Below are 12678 nucleotides of genomic sequence, written 5' to 3'. Positions count from 1 at the left end.
CCACTGCGCCACTCGGGAGGCTTGGTCCTGTGTTTCTGTCTGTGCTACGGACTGGTTAGCCCGAGAATGTACTGTTAAGGACTGTAGGCCAGCCTATACCCTTAATGTCCAAGGACCTTTCATGTTATGAACAGAGGCAAACTGGCTCTGGCAGCCAAAACAACCAAATACTCCATCTAAAGCTTCATCCATTCTCAATTGTGGCACGGTTCCAGAAACATAAAGTCCTCTACTTTCATATTACATCAAAATCATTTCACGAATGCTAAATACACACTTACCGTAAATTCCGGACTATAAGCCGCAACTTTTTTCCCAGGCTTTGAACCCCGCGGCTTATTAAACAATGACGCGGCTAATATATGGATTTTTCCCGCTTTCAATTTTTTTTTCTTAAAAAAAACACATTCTGTGACGTGCTCAGTTTTTGCCGGCATGAAGCTTTCATTAGACCAATGAAATTGCCGAACGGGTTAAGGTCAAACAACTTTTTTGTTTACTGTTTAGATTAAATCGAGCACTCTCAAACTTCCCATCATTCTGATTACGGTAGTCATTTTGTCACCCTCATCATGGCAAAGACACAGAGAAATGCATATGATGCAGCTTTCAAGTTGAAGGTGATTGATCTGGCTGTTGGAAAAGGAAATAGAGCTGCTGCACGGGAGCTTGGTCTTAATGAGTCGATGATAAGACGTTGGAAACAGCAGCGTGAAGAATTGACTCAGTGCAAAAAGACAACTAAAGCTTACTGCTAATTTTTTATTTCTTGTTACAAGCCGTGTTTCGTTAAAGCCTATTTATTTTTGTTACAAGCCGTGTTTCGTTAAAGCCTATTTATTTTTGTTACAAGCCGTGTTTCGTTAAAGCCTGTGTAAAGTTCATTTGTTTCAGTGTACCGGTAGGCACCTGCGGCTTATAGACATGTGCAGCTTATTTATGTTCAAAATAATATTTTTTTTTAAATTCAGTGGGTGCGGCTTATATTCAGGTGTGCTTAATAGTCCGGAAATTACGGTACTCTACACTGTTTTAACTGGTTTTATCACGGTTACGGCCGACAGTATTTTTCAGTTACAACACGTCCTCCTTCCATTACACACAGGTGTTTTGCTGGACCACACGGGACCGGGGAAGTCATGGCTTCAAACTGAACGCATGATCACTGGACCACACGGGACCGGGGAAGTCATGGCTTCAAACTGAACACATGATCACTGGACCACTCGGGACCGGGGAAGTCATGGCTTCAAACTGAACGCATGATCACTGGACCACACGGGACCGGGGAAGTCATGGCTTCAAACTGAACGCATGATCACTGGACCACACGGGACCGGGGAAGTCATGGCTTCAAACTGAACGCATGATCACTGGACCACACGGGACCGGGGAAGTCATGGCTTCAAACTGAACGCATGATCACTGGACCACACGGGACCGGGGAAGTCATGGCTTCAAACTGAACGCATGATCACTGGACCACACGGGACCGGGGAAGTCATGGACTTCAAACTGAACGCATGATCACTGGACCACACGGGACCGGGGAAGTCATGACTTCAAACTGAACGCATGATCACTGGACCACACGGGACCGGGGAAGTCATGACTTCAAACTGAACGCATGATCACTGGACCACACGGGACCGGGGAAGTCATGGCTTCAAACTGAACGCATGATCACTGGACCACACGGGACCGGGGAAGTCATGACTTCAAACTGAACGCATGATCACTGGACCACACGGGACCGGGGAAGTCATGACTTCAAACTGAACGCATGATCACTGGACCACACGGGACCGGGGAAGTCATGACTTCAAACTGAACGCATGATCACTGGACCACACGGGACCGGGGAAGTCATGACTTCAAACTGAACGCATGATCACTGGACCACACGGGACCGGGGAAGTCATGGCTTCAAACTGAACGCATGATCACTGGACCACACGGGACCGGGGAAGTCATGGCTTCAAACTGAACGCATGATCACTGGACCACACGGGACCGGGGAAGTCATGGCTTCAAACTGAACGCATGATCACTGGACCACACGGGACCGGGGAAGTCATGGCTTCAAACTGAACGCATGATCACTGGACCACACGGGACCGGGGGAGTCATGACTTCAAACTGAACGCATGATCACTGGACCACACGGGACCGGGGAAGTCATGGCTTCAAACCGAACGCATGATCACTGGACCACACGGGACCGGGGAAGTCATGGCTTCAAACCGAACGCATGATCACTGGACCACACGGGACCGGGGAAGTCATGGCTTCAAACCGAACGCATGATCACTGGACCACACGGGACCGGGGAAGTCATGGCTTCAAACCGAACGCATGATCACTGGACCACACGGGACCGGGGAAGTCATGGCTTCAAACCGAACGCATGATCACTGGACCTCACGGGACCGGGGAAGTCATGGCTTCAAACCGAACGCATGATCACTGGACCACACGGGACCGGGGAAGTCATGGCTTCAAACCGAACGCATGATCACTGGACCACACGGGACCGGGGAAGTCATGACTTCAAACTGAACGCATGATCACTGGACCACACGGGACCGGGGAAGTCATGACTTCAAACTGAACGCATGATCACTGGACCACACGGGACCCGGGAAGTCATGACTTCAAACTGAACGCATGATCACTGGACCACACGGGACCCGGGAAGTCATGACTTCAAACTGAACGCATGATCACTGGACCACACGGGACCGGGGAAGTCATGACTTCAAACTGAACGCATGATCACTGGACCACACGGGACCGGGGAAGTCATGGCTTCAAACTGAACGCATGATCACTGGACCACACGGGACCGGGGAAGTCATGGCTTCAAACTGAACGCATGATCACTGGACCACACGGGACCGGGGAAGTCATGGCTTCAAACTGAACGCATGATCACTGGACCACACGGGACCGGGGAAGTCATGGCTTCAAACTGAACGCATGATCACTGGACCACACGGGACCGGGGGCGTCATGGCTTCAAACTGAACGCATGATCACTGGACCACACGGGACCGGGGGAGTCATGGCTTCAAACTGAACGCATGATCACTGGACCACACGGGACCGGGGAAGTCATGGCTTCAAACTGAACGCATGATCACTGGACCACACGGGACCGGGGAAGTCATGACTTCAAACTGAACGCATGATCACTGGACCACACGGGACCGGGGAAGTCATGACTTCAAACTGAACGCATGATCACTGGACCACACGGGACCGGGGAAGTCATGGCTTCAAACTGAACGCATGATCACTGGACCACACGGGACCGGGGAAGTCATGGCTTCAAACTGAACACATGATCACTGGACCTCACGGGACCGGGGAAGTCATGGCTTCAAACTGAACACACGCAGGCAGGCAAGCACACACAGACATTCCCTGTGCCAACTTTTAACGAACAGTCCTAAATCCCTGAACCACATTCGACACTCCACTCCAGACCCTCTCCCCTAACCCCCTACACACACACACACACACACACACACACACACACACACACACACACACACACACACACAGATCTCTAAGAGCATGAAAAGTCTCAGTGACATTAATCCACATCTATAATGAGGCCCTCCAGACCCCTCTGTCCCAAGAGCACAGACGAGGGTTGTGTGAGTGTGTTCGTGTGTGTGTGTTTGGGATGTGGGAGATGTGGGTCATAAGGTCTATGGGAATTCAGTCACATGGTCTCTCTCTCTCTCTCTCTCTCTCTCTCTCTGTCTGTCTCTGTCCATTGGGCAGTTTCTTGTGATATGCTTGATATCTGTTGACAGTGTGTGTGTGTGTGCACGTCTGTCTGTCTGTCTGTCTGTCTGTCTGTCTGTCTGTCTGTCTGTCTGTCTGTCTGTCTGTCTGTCTGTCTGTCTGTCTGTCTGTCTGTCTGTCTGTCTGTCTGTCTGTCTGTCTGTCTCCATATCCAAAGCAACTTAAAGTTACTATATACACTAGTGCTGTCAGGCCCAGTGCTCTATGGGCTATTCATTATCTCCTCTGGACTGTTACTATCTCCTCAGGACTGTTGCTATCTCCTCAGGACTGATACTATCTCCTCCAGGACTGGTACTATCTCCTCAGGACTGTTGCTATCTCCTCAGGACTGATACTATCTCCTCTGGACTGATACTATCTCCTCCAGGACTGATAGTATCTCCTCCAGGACTGGTACTATCTCCTCTGGACTGTTACTATCTCCTCTGGACTGTTACTATCTCCTCTGGACTGTTACTATCTCCTCTGGACTGTTACTATCTCCTCTGGACTGTTACTATCTCCTCTGGACTGTTACTAACTCTTCTGGACTGTTACTATCTCCTCTGGACTGTTACTATCTCCTCTGGACTGTTACTATCTCCTCTGGACTGTTACTAACTCATCTGGACTGTTACTATCTCCTCTGGACTGATAGGATCTCCTCTGGACTGGTACTATCTCCTCTGGACTGTTACTATCTCCTCTGGACTGATACTATCTCCTCTGGACTGGTACTATCTCCTCTGGACTGGCACTATCTCCTCAGGACTGTTAATATCTCCTCAGGACTGTTACTATCTCCTCAGGACTGTTACTATCTCCTCTGGACTGTTACTATCTCCTCTGGACTGATACTATCTCCTCTGGACTGATACTATCTCCTCTGGACTGATACTATCTCCTCTGGACTGATACTATCTCCTCTGGACTGTTACTATCACCTCTGGACTGATACTATCTCCTCTGGACTGTTACTATCTCCTCTGGACTGTTACTATCTCCTCTGGACTGTTATTAGCTCCTAAGTGTTGTCAGGCCCAGTCCTCTATTGGCTATTCACTAGCTCCTCAGTGTTAAGTGAGTTAGCTAAGTGTCCAGACATGTCTCTATAACATAATCTAATGTAAGGTCCAAGGAGGGAGTAGTTTAAATCAACACATTCCTTACTGCTTATAGTAAGGAGGAGAGAACACACACACACACACACACACACAGACACACACACACACACACACAAACACACACACACACACACACACGCACGCACGCACACACGCACGCACACACACACACAGTGCACACAGTGCACACACACACACACACACACAGTGCACACACACACACACACACACACACACACACACACACACACACACACAGTGCACACACACAGTGCACACACGTAGTGCATTATCTCTTCAGATAGCCAGTGTACTAAAGTGTTTTAGTACCAGTCTCAGATGTCCTGAGAGGACTGGCTTACTTCCACAGTGCTCTCAGGGCCCAGTCTCAGTGTATGTGTTGACCACAGTGCTCACAGGGCCCAGTCTCAGTGTGTGTGTTGACCACAGTGCTCTCAGGGCCCAGTCTCAGTGTGTGTGTTGACCACAGTGCTCACAGGGCCCAGTCTCAGTGTATGTGTTGACCACAGTGCTCACAGGGCCCAGTCTCAGTGTGTGTGTTGACCACAGTGCTCACAGGGCCCAGTCTCAGTGTATGTGTTGACCACAGTGCTCTCAGGGCCCAGTCTCAGTGTGTGTTGACCACAGTGCTCACAGGGCCCAGTCTCAGTGTGTGTGTTGAAAGCAGTGCTTCCCATACTGTATCCAATATACAGCCTAGTAAACGGCTGACTTCATTCCCACAGTGTAAACACAGGAGGAAATGAACTGCATCCACAATGCTACAGTGACTGTTATTTATTCTACTAAGGCTAGACAGAGGTCTGTGTGTGTGTGTGTGTGTGTGTGTGTGTGTGTGTGTGTGTGTGTGTGTGTGTGTGTGTGTGTGTGTGTGTGTGTGTGTGTGTGTGTGTGTGTGTGTGTGTGTGTGTGTGTGTGTGTGTGTATGTTTCTGTCTGTGCATGTGTGTGTGTGTGTGTCTGTGTGTGTGTGTGTCTGTGTGCAATACACCTCTCGAAACACACCCCTCACACACACACACACACACACACACACACACACACACACACACACACACACACACAACCTCACCCAACCCCTCCCTAAATCCCACCCTCCATCCCTCCCTCCCTACATCCCCCTCCCTCCCCTCAGCAATAGGGGACAATTAACCAGCCCCCTCCTGCAGGTTAGGTCAGGCTGGCTGGACAATAGATGACATTTAACCTCCGACCTCTCCTCACCTGCCTCTGGGTCGTGGGTTGCTAAGGGTCTCTCAGCCAGGTATGTGTGTGTGTGTGTGTGTGTGTGTGTGTGTGTGTGTGTGTGGTATACAACCCTTTGTGAGGCTGAGCTGACCCTCTCTTCTCTAATTTGGATCTCTGAGAGCCCAGGAGTACCTGAAGATAAACCATACAGAACCCCCCCGTGGCCCTAAGGCCAGGTTAAGTAGTCCTTAACTAAATCAGCCAGGTAAAGCCCTGTGTTGTTGATGTCCATCATGTCTCCCTGTGAAGCCTCCTCTAACCTGGTTAGTCTCTACTGTGTTCTACTGAATGTTGCTGGCCTCTAAGACGTTGAGGGAAGTATTGTTGTAGTAAGATATAGGTCTCTCTTGCGTAGATACCAGGTAGTCTGCTCGGGGATTCAAACCAGCAAACTTTTCGGTTACTGGCCCAACGCTCTTAACCGCTAGGCTAGAGGTAAGGCAGTGGCGAGGACAGGGGATCTGTAGGCAGTAATTATCTGTAGGATGTAATGATCTGTAGGATGTAATGATCTGTAGGGAGTAATGATCTGTAGGGTGTAATGATCTGTAGGGAGTAATGCTCTGTAGGGAGTAATGATTTGTAGGATGTAATGATCTGTAGGGAGTAATGATCTGTAGGATGTAATGATCTGTAGGATGTAATGATCTGTAGGATGTAATGATCTGTAGGATGTAATGATCTGTAGGGTGTAATGATCTGTAGGATGTAATGATCTGTAGGGAGTAATGATCTGTAGGGAGTAATGATCTGTAGGGTGTAATGATCTGTAGGGTGTAATGATCTGTAGGGATGTAATGATCTGTAGGGTGTAATGATCTGTAGGATGTAATGATCTGTAGGATGTAATGATCTGTAGGATGTAATGATCTGTAGGGTGTAATGATCTGTAGGGTGTAATGATCTGTAGGGTGTAATGATCTGTAGGGTGTAATGATCTGTAGGGTGTAATGATCTGTAGGGTGTAATGATCTGTAGGGATGTAATGATCTGTAGGATGTAATGATCTGTAGGATGTAATGATCTGTAGGGAGTAATGATCTGTAGGGAGTAATGATCTGTAGGGTGTAATGATCTGTAGGATGTAATGATCTGTAGGATGTAATGATCTGTAGGGTGTAATGATCTGTAGGATGTAATGATCTGTAGGGTGTAATGATCTGTAGGGTGTAATGATCTGTAGGGTGTAATGATCTGTAGGATGTAATGATCTGTAGGGTGTAATGATCTGTAGGGTGTAATGATCTGTAGGATGTAATGATCTGTAGGATGTAATGATCTGTAGGATGTAATGATCTGTAGGGTGTAATGATCTGTAGGGAGTAATGATCTGTAGGATGTAATGATCTGTAGGATGTAATGATCTGTAGGGTGTAATGATCTGTAGGGTGTAATGATCTGTAGGATGTAATGAGCTGTAGGATGTAATGATCTGTAGGGTGTAATGATCTGTAGGATGTAATGATCTGTAGGGAGTAATGATCTGTAGGGAGTAATGATCTGTAGGGTGTAATGATCTGTAGGGTGTAATGATCTGTAGGATGTAATGATCTGTAGGGTGTAATGATCTGTAGGATGTAATGATCTGTAGGATGTAATGATCTGTAGGGTGTAATGATCTGTAGGGTGTAATGATCTGTAGGGTGTAATGATCTGTAGGATGTAATGATCTGTAGGGTGTAATGATCTGTAGGGTGTAATGATCTGTGGGGTGTAATGATCTGTAGGATGTAATGATCTGTAGGATGTAATGATCTGTAGGATGTAATGATCTGTAGGGAGTAATGATCTGTAGGGAGTAATGATCTGTAGGGAGTAATGATCTGTAGGGTGTAATGATCTGTAGGGTGTAATGATCTGTAGGATGTAATGATCTGTAGGGTGTAATGATCTGTAGGATGTAATGATCTGTAGGATGTAATGATCTGTAGGGTGTAATGATCTGTAGGGTGTAATGATCTGTAGGGTGTAATGATCTGTAGGATGTAATGATCTGTAGGGTGTAATGATCTGTAGGGTGTAATGATCTGTGGGGTGTAATGATCTGTAGGATGTAATGATCTGTAGGATGTAATGATCTGTAGGATGTAATGATCTGTAGGGAGTAATGATCTGTAGGGAGTAATGATCTGTAGGGTGTAATGATCTGTAGGATGTAATGATCTGTAGGATGTAATGATCTGTAGGGTGTAATGATCTGTAGGATGTAATGATCTGTAGGGTGTAATGATCTGTAGGGTGTAATGATCTGTAGGATGTAATGATCTGTAGGGTGTAATGATCTGTAGGGTGTAATGATCTGTAGGATGTAATGATCTGTAGGATGTAATGATCTGTAGGATGTAATGATCTGTAGGGTGTAATGATCTGTAGGGAGTAATGATCTGTAGGATGTAATGATCTGTAGGGTGTAATGATCTGTAGGGTGTAATGATCTGTAGGATGTAATGAGCTGTAGGATGTAATGATCTGTAGGGTGTAATGATCTGTAGGGTGTAATGATCTGTAGGGTGTAATGATCTGTAGGGTGTAATGATCTGTAGGATGTAATGATCTGTAGGGTGTAATGATCTGTGGGGTGTAATGATCTGTGGGATGTAATGATCTGTAGGATGTAATGATCTGTAGGGTGTAATGATCTGTAGGATGTAATGATCTGTGGGGTGTAATGATCTGTGGGGTGTAATGATCTGTAGGATGTAATGATCTGTAGGGTGTAATGATCTGTGGGGTGTAAATACAGTCTGCATTTACAAAGCATTTACCCATGTACAATATGGACAGAAGAGAAGAGGAGTTCGCCGTATTCAACATTCATCTTTCAGAAGTTGGAAGAAGATGGAGATGTAGAGAGAGAGAGAGAGCAGGAAGAGAGAGTGAATTGAGATAAAGAGAGAGAAAGGAGAAGGAGTAGAGAGAGAGGGAGGGAGGGAGGGAGGGAGGGAGTAGAGGGAGGGAGGGAGGGAGGGATGGAGGAAGTAGAGAGAGTGAGAGAATACCACCGGTGGTGGATAAAGTACCCAATTGTCATACTTGAGTAAAAGTAAAGATACCTTAATAGAAAATGACTCAAGTAAAAGTGAAAGTCACCCAGTAAAATACTACTTGAGTAAAAGTCTAAAAGTATTTGTTTTTAAATATACTGAAGTATCAAAAGTAAATGTAAAAGTATAAATAATTTCACATTCCTTGTCACGGTTGTGTGGAGAGACGGACCAAGGCGCAGCGTGCTCTAGACGGTGCTCTGAGTTCCACATCTTTATTTTTGTGAAACTTATGAAACAAACAACGGACCGTAACATAAGCGGTGCAGCATGCGCTAACTCAAAATAACATCCCACAGTGGGGAAATGGCTGCCTAAATATGGTCCCCAATCAGAGACAACGCTAAACAGCTGCCTCTGATTGGGAACCATACCAGGCCAACATAGAAATAAACACACTAGATCACCCACCCTAGTCAAACCCTGACCTAACCAACATAGAGAATAAAAGGCTCTCTAAGGTCAGGGCGTGACATTCCTTCTATTAAGGAAACCAGACGGCACAATAAAATTTTTATTTTTTATTTACAGATGGCCAGTGGCACACTCCATCACTCAGATATAATTTACAAATGAAGCATGTGTGTTTAGTGAGTCCTCCAGATCAGAGGCAGTAGGGATGACCAGGGATGTTCTCTGTTTAGTGAGTCCTCCAGATCAGAGGCAGTAGGGATGACCGGGGATGTTCTCTTGATAAGTGTGTGAATTGGACCATTTTCCTGTCCTGCTAAGCATTTAAAATGTAACGAGTACTTTCGGGTGTCAGGGAAAATGTATGGAGTAAATAGTACATTATTTTCTTTAGGAATGTAGTGATGTAAAAGTAAAAGTAGTCAAAAATATAAATTGTAAAGTAAAGTACAGATACCCCAAAAACTACTTAAGTACTACTTAAGTAGTACTATTTTTACTTAACCTGTTGGGGCTAGGGGGCAGTATTTGTACGGCCGGATAAAAAACGTACCCGATTTAATCTGGTTACTACTCCTGCCCAGTAACTAAAATATGCATATAATTATTGGCTTTGGATAGAAAACACCCTAAAGTTTCTAAAACTGTTTGAATGGTGTCTGTGAGTATAACAGAACTCATTTGGCAGGCAAAAACCTGACAAGATTCCTTACAGGAAGTGGCCTGTCTGACCATTTCTTGCCCTCCTTGATCATCTCTAACAAAAACAGGGGATCTCTGGCATGACGTGACACTTCCTACGGCTCCCATAGGCTCTCAGAACCCGGGAAAAAGCTGAATGATGTAATTCCATTCCCAGGCTGAAAAACTTTAGCGCGTTTGGATGGTGGTCAATCAGAAGGCCATCAGACTGAGGCTCGTGCATGAGGGGATAGCATGCTTTTACTTTCACTCTCTTTGTAATAAAAAACGATTTCCCGGTCGGAATATTATCGCTTTTTTACGAGAAAAATGGCATAAAAATTGATTTTAAACAGCGGTTGACATGCTTCGAAGTACGGTAATGGAATATTTAGAATTTTTTTGTCACGAAATGCGTCGTGCTCGTAACCCTTATTTACCCTTTCGGATAGTGTCTTGAACGCACGAACAAAACGCCGCTATTTGGATATAACAATGGATTATTTGGTACCAAACCAACATTTGTTATTGAAGTAGAAGTCCTGGGAGTGCATTCTGACGAAGAACAGCAAAGGTAATAACATTTTTCTTATAGTAAATCTGACTTTGGTGAGTGCTAAACTTGCTGGGTGTCTAAATAGCTAGCCCTGTGATGCCGGGCTATCTACTTAGAATATTGCAAAATGTGCTTTCACCGAAAAGCTATTTTAAAATCGGACATATCGAGTGCATAGAGTTCTGTATCTATAATTCTTAAAATAATTGTTATGTTTTTTGTGAACGTTTATCGTGAGTAATTTAGTAAATTCACCGGAAGTGTTCGGCATAGCCTTGCTATTGAGAAAGGCCACCGTAGGCAGACCTGGCTCTCAAGAGAAGCCTGGTTATGTGCACACTGCCCACAAAATGAGTTGGAAACTGAGCTGCACTTCCTGACCCATATGTATGACCATATCAGAGACATATTTCCCTCAGATTACACAGACCCACAAAGAATTCAAAAACAAACCCGATTTTGATAAACTCCCATATCTATTGGGTGAAATATCACAGTGTGTCATCACAGCAGCAATATGTGTGACCTGTTGCCACAAGAAAAGGACAACCAGTGAAGAACAAACACCATTGTAAATACAACCCATATTTATGTTGATTTATTTTCCCTTTTGTACTTTAACTATTTGCACATCGTTACAACACTGTATATATAAATAATATGACATTTGTAATGTCTTTATACTTTTGGAACTTCTGTGAGTGTAATATTTACTGTTCATTTTTATTGTTTATTTCACTTTTGTTTATTATCTACTTCACTTGCTTTGGCAACGTTAACATATGTTTCCCATGCCAATAAAGCCCTTAAATTGAATTGAGAGAGTGAGAGAGAGAGAGAGAGAGAGAGAGGATAAAGCAGAAAGAGAGAGAGAGCAGAACGAGAGAGAGAGAGCAGAACGAGAGAGAGGTAGGGGGGAGTAGAGAGAGAGCAGAAAGAGAGAGAGAGAGCAGAGAGAGAGAGAGGTAGGGGGGAGTAGAGAGAGAAAGGGGGAGAAGGAGTAGAGAGAGAGCAGAAAGAGAGAGGGAGTGTGTGTGTGTTGTGTGTGCGTATATGTGTGCAGTGTGTGTCTGAGTGTGTAAATATGTGTGCAGTGTGTATGTGTCTTTATGTAAGTTGTATTGAACTTAATTACTAGTAAATGTGTCTCAGAATAGTTGACATTATGTGATCACTGGAGACAATGAATTGTGAATCAGAAAACCCCATCTAAGCCTGCTGTTCTGTGTACTGTGTCTCCAGAGACTCTTGTTGCTATGGGTGATGATAGAGGATAACCAGTCCTCTCATGCCTTCAACATCCATCGCTGCTGATGTCACAATCTACGTCCCAAATGGCACATTAATCCCTATAGTGAACACCATAGAGCCCTATGGGCCCTGGTCAAAAGTAGTGCAATATAAAATAATATGATGCTATTTGGGACTCTGTCTCCTGATAGTCTGTCAGTCTATTAATTAACTGCAGAGAGAGAGAGAGAGGCTCACTGGAGCAACACACACTCACACCACACTCACACCATCCCTCAGTACCTCCACACAGGTTTCAAATTGTGTCAGTTATCAGTTGAACTGTGGGCTGATTCTGCTGTATCCACTGAGTCAACCTGTGGAGAGAGAGAGGGAGAGGGGGAGAGAGACAGAGAGAGAGAGAGAGGGATAGAGAGGGATAGAGAGGGAGGGGGGAGAGAGAGAGAGAGAGAGAGAGAGAGAGGGGGGAGGGGGAGAGAGAGAGAGGGATAGAGAGGGAGGGAGGGAGAGAGAGAGAGAGAGAGGGAGAGGGGGGGGGAGGGGGA

The sequence above is a fragment of the Salmo trutta genome, chromosome 32, assembly GCF_901001165.1.
Source record: "Salmo trutta chromosome 32, fSalTru1.1, whole genome shotgun sequence".
NCBI lineage: Eukaryota > Metazoa > Chordata > Actinopteri > Salmoniformes > Salmonidae > Salmo > Salmo trutta.
This window is presented reverse-complemented; position numbering follows the sequence as displayed.